This window comes from Equus przewalskii, chromosome 29 (assembly GCF_037783145.1).
Source record: "Equus przewalskii isolate Varuska chromosome 29, EquPr2, whole genome shotgun sequence".
NCBI lineage: Eukaryota > Metazoa > Chordata > Mammalia > Perissodactyla > Equidae > Equus > Equus przewalskii.
Window position 1 is genome coordinate 41,208,469 of NC_091859.1, and position 12,646 is coordinate 41,221,114.

A 12,646-nucleotide genomic window follows, 5' to 3' on the forward strand; every position below is an offset into this window, starting at 1 on the left:
GAGGCCGCTAAGAGCTGGGTCTGCACCACAGCAAGATGGGCCTGGCAGGTGCTCCCTGCTCGAATGCCTCTCAGAAACTAGAGCAGGTGAGAAAGGTGGCCGAGGCTGCCTAGGTCTGGAGGCAGGTGACAGAGCCTGGGATGGCACGCAGGCAAGGCGGCCTCTATCAGGCCACATACCACGTGAGCCCCCAGCCCCTGCCATACCTCAGGGCGCATGTGATGGGCAGCAGGGCCAGCAGCCAGGGCTATGGGGTCGGGGGGCTTAGCTAGCCCTGTGCCAGCAAATGCTCAGCATTGTCTTCTATTGTTGGGAGAAGAAGGGTAGCAAGGAGGAAAGAGGGAGAGGAAGAGAGATGGAGAGATGGAGGGACAGAGGAATGGAGGGATAGACGGATGGAAGGATGGAGAGATGGACAGATGGAGGGATGGAGGGATGGAAGGATGGAGAGATGGACGGATGGAGGGATGGAAGGATGGAGAGATGGACGGATGGAGGGATGGAGGGATGGAAGGATGGAGAGATGGACGGATGGAGGGATGGAGGGATGGAAGGATGGAGGGATGGAGGGATGGAGGGATAGAGAGATGGATGGATAGACGGATGGAGGGATGCAAGGATGGAGAGATGGAGAGATGGGGGATGGACGGACACAGGGATGGAAGGATGGAAGGATGGAGAAGTGGAGAGATGGGCGGATAGAGTAATGGAGGGATGGACAGATGCAGGGATGGAGGAATGGGGGGAGGAGAGAAAGCAGGCAGAGGGTAAGGGGAAAGAAACTGGCAATTCTTGGAGGAAAGGCCTTCATTCTCATGATGGTGGCCGTGAAAATTGCCCTTTAGAATCTTGCCGGGCAAACAGGCTCTCTGCACCATCCTTTCTCTATTCATAGGGCGGTGGAGGGATGTGGTATCTGGTGAGGTCTCCAGAAAGCTCCAGAATTCTCCTGGGGACAGGGTGGTAGAGTGCCTAGCGCCTTGGAGCCTGTCAGATCCCCCCTCAGCCAACCTGCACCCCAGGCCTGGGGAGGTACAGGTGGGCCCTGCCCCCAGGGGGCAACAGTTGCCAAAAGGAGAAAGTACCAGAAGAATTCAGCTCAGCCACGACGGCCATGTGCATGTGGGGTCCCTCTGGTCCCCAACCCTGCTCCCTCCTGACGCTGCCAGCTCCTCTCTGCAGAGCGAGTCTAGCAGCATCTGTGGATACAGATGCTGCAGCCATTCGATCCCTGGCTCAGGTGGGGCTCACAGGACACACCCACGGTCTGATGGAGGCTGGCCCCACAGAAAGAGGCAGATCTGGGTTTGGCCTCAGACAAGTGACCTCTCTGGGTTTCGGATTCCCCAGCAGTAAAAGGGGAGTAAAATAAAACTGCCCACCCCGTGGCGTTCTGTGAGCCTCGAGAGAGCCTCTGTGGGGAAGAGCCTGCACAAACCCTGGAATGTGGCGCGCGCCTGCTGAGCCAAAGCCGCTGGTCCTTATCCTTTCCTCCCAGTTGCTAGGAGGCCTGGAGAAAGCCAGGCTGTGCACACAGTCAGCCCTTGACGCATCTCAGCGATATTATTTTCACTTCCAATGCGTCACTTGCACAGAAAGGGCACTGGCCCCTCCCTCAAGCAAAGAAGTTTCCAGATGTTGACACTGCAGGAAAACCATTCACAGGAGGCCGTCCTCAACTTGGTATGAGAAGAGAGGATCCAGATCCAGCTGGGCTTTGGGGTCGGGGACGTGTGTTCAGACCCGGGGACCTCTGAGCTGTGGAGGGTTAACCGAGACGGCGTGCAGGACCCCACAGAAGGGCGCTGCTCCCCCTCCCAGCGCTGAGGACGAGGCGAGGGCTGTGCTGGCCGCTGAGCAGGCCGTGTGAGCGGGGCACCCGGCTCCGCCCTCTCAGGGCTCAGCGTCAGGGTGGGAGATCATAAACAGGTAAGAAATCAGCAAAACCAGTGTGACGACTAATGCATTTATCAGCAACATACGTTTATCTAACAAATATTGATGGAGCACACGCTTTGTGCCCGGCCCTGACCTAGAAAATAAAAATTGCTGACACATCCTGAACACCTGCTTGCAGCTCGGGACTGCGACTCTGTTACCCACTTAGCCTTGCAACAGGCCAGGTTCACAGGTGAGGAAACGGAGGCCCGGAAAAGTCACATTCTTTGCTACGCTATTAAGATGGAGCCTGTGCTCATATCGGTAGCCGCCTCCTGCTGGATACTGAGAGTTCGCCTGGGGCCAAAGGTGACGTGGTCCCTGTCCTCCTGGAACCCAAAGTCTGGTGGAGGGGGTGACATTAATCACTCAATCCCATTGCTTCAGAGACTGGGAAGGAGAGGGACATGGAGGGTCATCTATCATAGGGGATTGCCAGGTGGGTGAGCTCAAGGAAGGCTTCCTGGAGGAAGTGATGCTTGAGCGGAGATCTGAAGGTCAAGAAGGAATTAACCAGGTTTAGAGGAGAGAGAACCTACCCATCCTACTCATACTGCTCATCTTTAAGGCTCAGCCTGCCTCCTCCAGGAAGCCCTCCTTGCGCTCTCCAAGGCTGGGCTCCCATACTACAGCTGCATGTCTCTATCTGAGCCTGAGCCCCCTCCAGACTGGGAGCTGCCACAGGGCAGGGCCGAGGGCCCGTTTGTCTCACGGTGCCAGCTGCGTAGGGCAAGATGCCCACGGGAGTTCTGGGGTCCCGGGCTGCTCTGCTGCTCAGGAGAACTTGAAGCCAGGGCCCTGCCTGCCTCTGCTGAGCCCCAGTGTTGCTCTGTGTGTGGGTTGAGCCCCAGGCAGGTGACCCTAGACTGGAATGGGAATCTTTCCAGCAAGGCTTGCGAACGGCCTGCGTTGGAGGAAGCGGGGAACAATAACTGCCAGGCCACAGCCGTCCGTTCTGGAAGAGGCTTCTTTCCTGGGTCGCCTTTGTCCTTGGCTTGTACCCAGAACCGCACAGCTCTCTCACAGGACAGGCCGAGGCTGCCTGGCCGCCAAGGCCGAGCGGCATTTGCCGGAGGCGTTCCGACTCCCTCACCTCTCCCTGCCTCTGACTCAAAGGCAGCATGAGCCCGGGTGACGGACAAGCCCCCTCCGCCCAGGCTTCTGAGCTGGGCCCGAGCGGACAACGGTGCGGGGGACGCGTGTCCCTCACCCTCTGGGGCCAGGAAAGTGAAACAGGAACAGCAGAAACAAACATGGAACCGCGAACACTCAGTGCGGGAGGCTGAGTGTCCAGGAGGGCCGTGCACGCAGGCCCGCAGCCAGGGGACCCCAGGTCAGCTGCATCCTTTTGACCTCAGGGACCCCATCTGTAGGAGGGGCGGGGTCAGGCCAGTGCTGCCTGATGGGGTTGTCGTGGTCACCAGGAAGTCAGATATCACAGCGACGCTCAGTAACCACGAGTGCCACCATTCTGTGGCTCAGACCCTCAGAACGCCTCCCTGTGTCTGTCACCAGCCGGCCAAGGTGATCTGGGAGGGGCCTCAGAGACCCAAGACAGCAAGAAATGGGGCTGGTCTGTGCCCTCGTGCACCACACACTTCTGTGCCGGGAGAGGGAACATTACCCCTGAAGCTCTGCAGCTGCGGCCAGCCCTTCCCCGGTCACCAGCCGTTCCTGCTTCTGTCCCGTCTGCAAAACGCTTGGGCCGAGGATGCAGGTTCAAAGGTTCCTCCAGACTTGTCACGGGCGAAGGCTGATATCCTCTGCAGGAGTCCACTGGACGCCATACCTGAAGGTGGGAGGCGGGGGAGAAGCAGTGTCTCAGAGGAGAGTCTCCGAGGCCATGCGGCGTCGGGCCCTCGCGGGAGACCCTGCAGACGCCACACACGGCTGAGTCAAGCGCGGTCTTCAGATAACAGAATTACCCGAGGCGGAATATAAAATAAAAGCGCTTAATACGATTAAAGAAACAAAAGAGGGGAGGATTGGAAATATGAGTTAGAAGGAAGAGATTCTAAAAATGGCTTGAGCGGACTGAAAAAAGAATCAAATAGAATTTCCAGAAGTTAATAAAACCGTAGTCGTGTCACTTGGTGCAGTCTCTCTGGAAAGCAGCTCGGCGTTATCCGGGAAAGGCGAGGACAGGCAGACGCCGTAGGTCACGTCGACAGTTTTGGAGGATCTCTTGGCCACGTACACCAAAGACTGTGCTGGAATGGCTCTGGGAGCACTGTTTGCAGAGCAAAACAAACAAGCACAACAAAACCAACAAAAGGAAAAAGGAAAGAACTCTTTCACAGGCAGAGACACCCAGTGCTGAGAGGGGCTGGCTTGTGAGGTAGTGAGCTCCCTGTCACCTGCAGGAGAGTGAGCTGAGACTGATGACCTCCTGTGAGGATGCTGTGCTCCGAGGTCTCATTTTGCTGCAAGGTCCTAGGAACTGCCTGATTGCAAGGCCCCCATCTGATTTCCCTCCCCTGAGACCCTCGCTTTGGGTCAGGCAGAGGGGCCGAGCTCAGTGGATGCTTAAATGAATGAAAGGATGAACAAAGGAAGTGACTGCAGTCGTCTTCCTTCCCTGCCATGCAGACGGCCCTGCCACCGAGCTCTGGGGAGCCCTGTCTGCACTCTCCTCTCGCAGGTGACCTGGCTCACACAGTCCCAGGACTCAGAAAGTGCCCTGCAGACCAGCTGGCCGCCCTGGAGAAGGAGGGCACCACTGCCTTCCTGCTCTGCTTGCATGAGCCCTGCCCTCGCCTCTCTGAGCCCTCGGCTTGGGGGGACCATCCCCTCCCCAGGTCTGACGGGTCTGCAGGCCGTTCCTGCTGGAGCCACGTCCAGGCCATGCGACATTAGTGAACCATTCAAACTCTCTGAAGCACAGTCTCCTCATTCGTGTAACGGAGAAAAGGACAGCTCCCTCAGAAGGCTGCCACGGGGACCAGGTGCAATTGTACGGGCAAGAAAGCTCTACGTAAACGTGATGTCGGGCCCAGGCCAGGAACCGTGGGCATTGTCACGCCTTACAGAATAGATGGGGTCCTAGGGGGCTTCCCCCTAATATCCCATCCACTCCTCATCCCAACCCGGTACCTAAGTCCTACTGTGACCCCCACTTTAGCGGGGAGCAGACTGAGGCTCAGAGAGGGGAGAAGCAAGGTGAGAGCTGGGGAGTGGAGGGGCCTCTGGCACAGAGGCCTCAGCCCCTGACGGTCACACTCTGGGCACCAGGGGCCCCCAGCCACTCCCGACGGCGCCAGCCTGAGTTTGAGGGGCCACCCCTTGCCGTCTGTCGTTCTTACTCCTAAGAGACGGTGGGAAGAGAGCTGTCACGGATGCAGCCCCGAGCCACAGGCTTCACACAGGATTTCAAATGAGATGGTCGTCTGTCCCGTCGACGGGCTCGGGTTCAAATCCCAGCTCTGCCATTGGGCTGTGATGCGGGATGAGCTCAGACCCTCCTGCCCGTGAGGGTGGAGCGTACTCCCCACCCCATCGATGCTGCCCACCGCGCTCGCCTTGGCCAATGGAGTCGAGTGAACACCATGGGGCCAGAGGCGGTAAGGGTGCCTGGTGGTTTGCGCCCCGTGATCCGCCATGAGGAGTTCGGCCTGGGCAGCCCAGGCCAGCAGCAGACCCGAACCGGACCTCGGCCTGAGGCTGAGTTGCCCAGGCGAAGCCAGCCTGGATGGGCCGGGCCGCAGGTGACCTGCAGAGCCAGTCGTGAGAACACGCGTGCCTCTGTGCCGCCGCCAGCTTGGGGTGTCTGTTAAACCTGCTTATTTTGGAAATTGACTGATTCATTCTCTGCTCTTTGGGTTCTTTATCTATGGAATGGAGAGAAGGCCGCCCACGTCGCAGGCCTCCTGGAGAACCAGAGAACACGCCAGACCCGCCCATCCCCCCGTGGGCCCCCCGGGTCCCAGAGGGAGCAGACCACTAGCGCAGCCCCGTGGCTCCTGGGGCTCTGTCTCCCCGACAAGACCAGGACGTCCTCAGGGCCAGGCTGGCCTGAACCCCGTCTCAGTGCCCGGTGCCCGGCCCAGAGCCTGGTGTGGAGAAAGTGCCCAGGAGCCGGCTGACCCATCCCTGGTTGGCTGAGAGGCGGGACGAGGCCACCAACAGCCTTGCCTTTCAGAGCTCTGCGAAGGGTCAGTCCATTCTTGTGGTCCCCAGGTGCCCAGCCATCATCCTTCTCCCTGAGTGTGAGGGCAGGATGGTTACAAAGTGCAGCCCCAAGATGGTGCCCACCCCATATGTGAGAGTTCCGGAATCCCGACAGCGAGGGGCAGCTACACTGGCCGTGCTGGGGTTCGAGACGTGGAAGAAGGTGTGGCCTTAGTGAATTAGGGGGACCTTTGCATCCAAAACCCGGGAGTAGGCGAGGGCTGGGCTCACCACCTCTGCACACAGGCCCACGTGTCACCCTCAGACCAGTCATCTGCGTCACCAGGAAGCGCTGGCCTGGGCAGGGGACAGAGCCTGGGAGCAAGGGGCCAGGAAAGAGCCGAAGGGCTCTCTGGCCACGGATTGGGGGGGAAATAGGCAGAGCGCCTGAGTTTCCACGGGGACCACCTGGTTCTCCCCGTTCCTGCACCAGTTTACACACGAGTGTTCTAAAGTTCAGGAAGGAAATCGCCCAGCATGTGTGAAAACCTCCGCCCAGCCAGCGACAGAGCAGACAGGACACAGGGGCCCACCAGGCTCGCAATGGAGTCCCCCGAGACCGGTCTGGGCAGCTTGAGCTATGACTGTCAATGCTGTCTTGTCATCCGTCCTGCCCCGGTCCAGACGCCAGACCACCTGCTCAGAGGACGGGGCTAGGATGTGGATGATGACGAGTGAGTCACAGATGCCGGCTCTGCCAGAGAGACGGCCTCTGCATGACCTTCCCAGGCTGCAGGGACGAGTGGCTCACCGTCCCAGACCTGGGACGCTCACACGCAGAGGAATTACTCCCTGTCTGGGAGCCTCGAGAATGCGTGCGAGTCTGACCCGGGAGCACCTCTTAGAATTCTGTTCATGCGTGGCCGCCGCCAAACCCATCACTGAATCGAAGGGAGGAACTCAAACCCGTCAGGGTGAATTAAACTAAAGAAAGAGTGGGTGCGCCTCTCACGGGCCGGGCCCTCTGCTGGGCAGGCTCCGCTTAGAAAAGGCATTCTCACGAGACGTGGGCTGTTATCTCCACTTACTCCACATCAGAGGAAACTGAGTCCCAGAGAGGGGAATAACGTGTCTGGGATCGGGGAGTAACAAGCGAAAGCCAAGACGTGTCCCAATTGTTCATTCATTCGTTCCTTCATAGATTCATTCATTTTTTGGTCATTCATTCATGTGTTCATTCATTCATTCATTCATTTTTTGTTCGTTCATTCATTCACTCATCCATTCACGATTTAACAAGCATATGATCTGTGCTAGACACCGTGGGACATGAATGGCCGTGCTGTTAACCTCTGCACCTGCTGTCTCCCAGCCTGTGCTTGCCGGTTCATACACTCACTGTGTGCTTGGTGAGCACCTACTGTGTGCCACAGCCTCTGCCAGAGCTGGAGGTACACCAGCCTTGCACAGAGGATCCCGCGCTCTGAAGCCACCAAGTTTGCAGCAGGAAGGAAGGAGGTCCGTGGGTCCCTTGAAGCATAAGAGGGTGATGACCTGACCTGGCCTGGCCCCCACTGGGCCCGGCTGGTGTGGAGAAGGTTGGCTGGGGTCCTCTGTCTTTGGAGCCACCAGCCTCAGCTTGCAGAGTTCACCGCCTCCCCAGGCAGCCACGCCCTCGCTGACCCAGTCAGACCTATTCACATGGGGCTCCAGCCCACCACCCTGGAGCCCCACCCAGGCTCTTCCTCCTGCAGCCCAATGCCCCCGGCTGACACAGGGGGCTTCTACCTGCACACAGGCGTCCCTGGGGGTCACACAGGCCACGTCCCCGAAGCCAGAGCCCTGCCTCAGTCTCTCCACCTTTCTCTCAGGGCCCTTGTCATCCAAACGGGCCGGAGGGGCTGCCTCAGAGCAGCAGAGTCTCCAGGATGGAGGCCAGGTGCATAGGTGACCAAAGTTGGCAATGATGCTGGAGAATGACACCCACTGGCGGGAGGGAGGAGGGCGAGTGCTCTCCAAGGTTTCCGGGTCTCCTCCCCCTCCAGGCGCACGCTGCCCTGCAGTGGAACACGCGGAGGAGACGCGCTGCCTCAGCAGAAGCACCGAGAGCCGCTCCCCTGCCCTCTCCTGTTGCGCTGGGCAAGGTGGACGCCTTCCCAGAGCTGCAGCTGCAGGCTGCTGGCGCCCCGGTCAGCCTGTCGGGCCGCCACTGGGAGATCGTGCTGCTGGGGAGTCACTGGATCTGCAGTGGACTTTGCATGGGTACAAAACAGACTTTTGGGTCGAGCCACTGTGACCTTGGGGTTGTTTGTTACCACAGCGTACTTGAGCCCAAACTGACCAATGCAAAGACGTGGTCGCGTTGAAGGGCAGGTCACAAGGCTGCACGAATTCCTTCCTCACTTATTTATTGGGCACCTGTGCTCCCCCAGATCTGCAGTCCCTGAGGCCTGATGGGGGGAGGGGAGGTGTTTAGAGATCCTCAAATCTGGGCCCCTCCCCCACCCACACGTGGGGAACCTGTAACGTGTGGACGGCTACTCAGGGTGATGTAGGAAACGACATTTCCAGCACGTAGTAGAGTTTCAATAGACCGAGATGACCCCTCTCCACCCCCTGCCCACGCACCTGTCCTCAGAGGCGTCATCCAGGTGTGAGGGACTGAAACCATTTCAACAGGGAAAGGGCGAGCATCTTGGCCCAGAACAACTCCTTTATATTCAAACAAAAACAAGCCCAAACCTCTGTGTGGACGCCCCACTGGAGGCGATTCAGGCCATGACAAGGTGAGTGGCCGTCCCTGGGGGCCGTGGCAGCTTCCCGCCCCATGAGTCCCAGGGCCCCACAGCCTACCAGCATTTGTCCCTGTCCAGCTCACTCCCCGGTGCCGCCTTTAATCGGATGGAGAAGGCAGATGGCCAGCGGGAGCTGGAGGCTGGGTTCTCCACATGCCCACAAGCCGTGTGTTGGCAGAGCGCTTCTGCTGGTCCTCGGTGGGACAGGGGGTCTAGACTCCTCCTTCAGGGGGGCGTGTGTGCTGCTGCACCCCCACCCTCCAGTGTGTGAACACCCCTGGGGTCCCCTCGCTTCTGGGACCCCAGAGGGTTGAGTCTGACATCTCCTTCCTATGACGGTGGCCATGAGCTCAGCATCATCCTCAACATGGGGTGTCCCTCTGGTAGGGAAAGGGACCCTGAAAGCGATCCCAGCAAGGCTACCAACTCCTGGGTGGCCTGGCGAAGTATCAACGGCTCTCTCTGTGCCTCAGTTTCCCCTAGTGTGACCAGCAAAACCATGGAATGACACGGACTTTGGGATCAGGCTTCTTCAGTCCACTCCTGGTTCTCCTGCTCCTGGCTGGATGTGGAGGCCAATCCCGGCCTCAGTGGTCCAAGTCGGTGAAATGGGGATGAAGCTGCCCACCTCGTATGGGTGTGAGGAGCATGTGCATTCCTGTAGGTGACTTCCTGGCTGCAGCACCCGTTCAGTGGTTCCACAGACACTCACTGGCACCCACGGGGGCGGCCAGGGGCCTGGGGATGACTCACATGGGCCAAGGCCCCCACAGCCGAGGTGTCACGTTGGTGGCACAGAGCTGACACTGGAACACCGCCCCCCTCCCCCACCCCCACTCCTCGGCACTCCGTTCCATCTTTTTTCTGGCCTTAAACTCCTTGCGTTTGTGACCATGGCCTCCCACATCCCACACCCTGCGCCCAGCATGGGGTGCTCCTAGCACCAGGGCCTGATCTTCCCTCTCCCCGCCCAGAGATCCTGCCCCACCCTGCTCCGTGCCTCCTCGAAAGGAGGATCCCGAGGGAGGAGAAGGCCAGGGGGTCTGCCACACAAGCTTTGTCAAATAAACAGAGTCTTGAAAACATGAATTTGTGATAAAGTATGTGTAACTTAGACGTCAGCTGGGCTCTCCCACCCCTTAGGACCTGGTTGAAGTTGGCCTGAGCCCCGTCACCCTTCCTAGGGGGGACGTCCGGTACCCCCCCAGCCCAGGCATATGGGCTGCCAATGAATTCCCTTTTCCCTTAAGCTAGTTTGAGTCGAGTTTCTGTTGCTTGCAACCTGAAGAGTCGTAGGTTGGCCCATTTACGGTCAAAACCGTCAATTGTATTCTTTCTACCACAGTACGTGGACCCACGTAACTCTGGGCGCTGTTGGCAGCCACTGCTGCTCCTACGAGGAAAGCCCACTGGCGACACAGCCAACCCGTGGAGGGGGAAGAGGAGAGAGTTACAGAGACGGATCTGGGCACCAGTGACACTGAGAACCCTGCTAAGCCTCAGAGAAGCCTGCTCTCCCCCTAGACACGTCAGCCCTGTGACTTAATTTCCCTCTCGTGTCCTGTCCACCTAGCGTGATGAGCTCCATGCAGACTTATGGAAGGACTGGAATTTCCCTGAGGTCTGGAACCTGGAGTCCGAGGCAGAGATTTGGGTCATCTCCCTTTGGGGACAGAGCAGGTGCATTTATGCAGGTGAGGGCAGCTTTGAATGTTCCTGGATGGAAGAGGATCTGTATGACTGTGGGGGGCCGGGGGTGACTGTAACAGATGGTTGTCCATTTCCTCCTGGCACCTGCCTCCCTTCCCACAGTCCCCCACGAACATGTGGATGTCCAGGTAAACTGGCTCTACTCCCAGCCCTGGGGCTGGAGCACAGGATCCAAGCTAAGCCAGTCAGTGCGTCCATCCCCTGGCCTCGCAACTGGTTCAGGTTTGGGGCGTGACTGAGGTTGGTCCCATCAGAGTAGTACCAGGGCCATTTTCCTGAGTGCTGGAGCAGAGACTGTCTCTCAAAGGACGGGAACCAGGAGATACGGGGGCTGGCAGTCCTCTCCGTACATAAGGGAGTCAGTTTTAAAGCGAATCTGATACCATAGGAAGGAGAGTGGAGAGACAGCAGGAAGCTAGGTGTCCCATTACACCACTGCATCGCATGTCACCTGAGCCTTCCAGTTTGATGAATGAGTAAATTATCTTGATTTTAAAAGCCCATTTGGGTCGGTTTATTTTTTTCTGTTCTTTGCAAGTGAAAACACCCTAACTGACTCAGGCGGGCTCTGTTATGCGCATCTTGAAGATAAGATGTTGAGGTGCGAGAATATTGAATCATCTGCCCAGGCCACAGGGCTGGTCAGTGGAGGCGGCCAGCTCTGAACACAGACAACACGCCAGCAGCCTGCACTCAGCACTGCCGGGGCTGCTGCTCCCTTCTTCTGCCTCGAGGAGGTGAGTGCTTCCGCTTAACATCCAGGAGGTTGTGTCATGACAGCCCAGGAGCTGCTGGCCTTGCGTTCGGCCATAGTTGCCTCTGCTGCTTTTATGGAGTGCTAACCACCTTTGTACACATGCACACACCTGCACATTCATGGAGGAGCATGTTTCCAAGAATTTACCATGTATCACATGTATGCTTCTACAGGATTTTCGGTTTTTGTGGGCACAAAGACGTCTACCAATTGCGACCCGTTTTCATGACTTATCTTTACGTGAACAGGATCATAGGATCCTCCCTGTGCACGGGCTGAGCAAACTGAGGTCCAGATGGGGCTTCCCTTCCCACTGGTCGTGGAGTTGGAAGTCGCATCGAGACGTCTGGTCCAGTGCTTTTGACTGGTCACCGGACAAACTGCTCACAGTTGGCGGTCAGTTCCAAGACCACCTGACCACGCTCAGGGCAGCGAGTGATCTGGAGGGAGAGAACAGAGCTTCAGCCTTGGTTAGGAAACACGCGGCTCACCTCGGGGAAAGGGCCACGGCTGGAGGGTGCCCTGGACATTCTTTATCCAGAGAGACGGACCCTCCACAGGGCTGGAGCACCTTGACGCCGTTAACTCCTGCTGAAGATTCAGACGTGTGTCTTTCCAGACGCCCGGAGGGAGCGTGTGAACTGCCCGTCCCCGGGATGCCGTCCAGCCCAGAGAGAAGGCGGGAGCAAAGTGCGGGCGGAAGGCACGGGGGTTGGCAAGGACCCCTCCAGATGCTCATGGACTGGGTGCAAGCTGCAAGGGACTGGTGGAGGCCTCGGGCCCTGAGAGGCGCTGGAAGCCTGTCCTCAGACTTTCCTGGAGAGTCCCCACCATTTGTCCTCAGACCCCAGCCAGTGGGTAGAGCACATTTTGAAAATATCAACTTGGGCAGAAACTTCCTTTGCTCACTGGATCTTATTGGAAGCATCTCAAAATACTAAATTCTTAATCTTGATCTGAGATCATATAGAAATATTGTCACTATGCACTGGGGTTTGGAGCACCCTAAGTCATCATCTTGAAGAACATTGCTGAAAAGAATATTCTAACATTTCAATTAAAAATAACAACATGCATGAAAAAATAGGCAAAAGGAGTGAAAAATCCTTATCCTTTCTAAAAGGAGACATGGAAGAAAGGGCATTGGCCTAGCACTTGCAAAATCTTTATTTCTTCCTTAAACTTAATAAACATTTAGTGAAACCCCGCCATGAGCTCAGCGCTGGGCGAGCACCAATGGAAGAACTCCTGACTTCACGGAGCTTATATTCCAGAGGCGCCTTCAGCCCCTGGACAACAGCCACCCCCGGACGGCGTTCCATACGGGGAGCACGTGGGT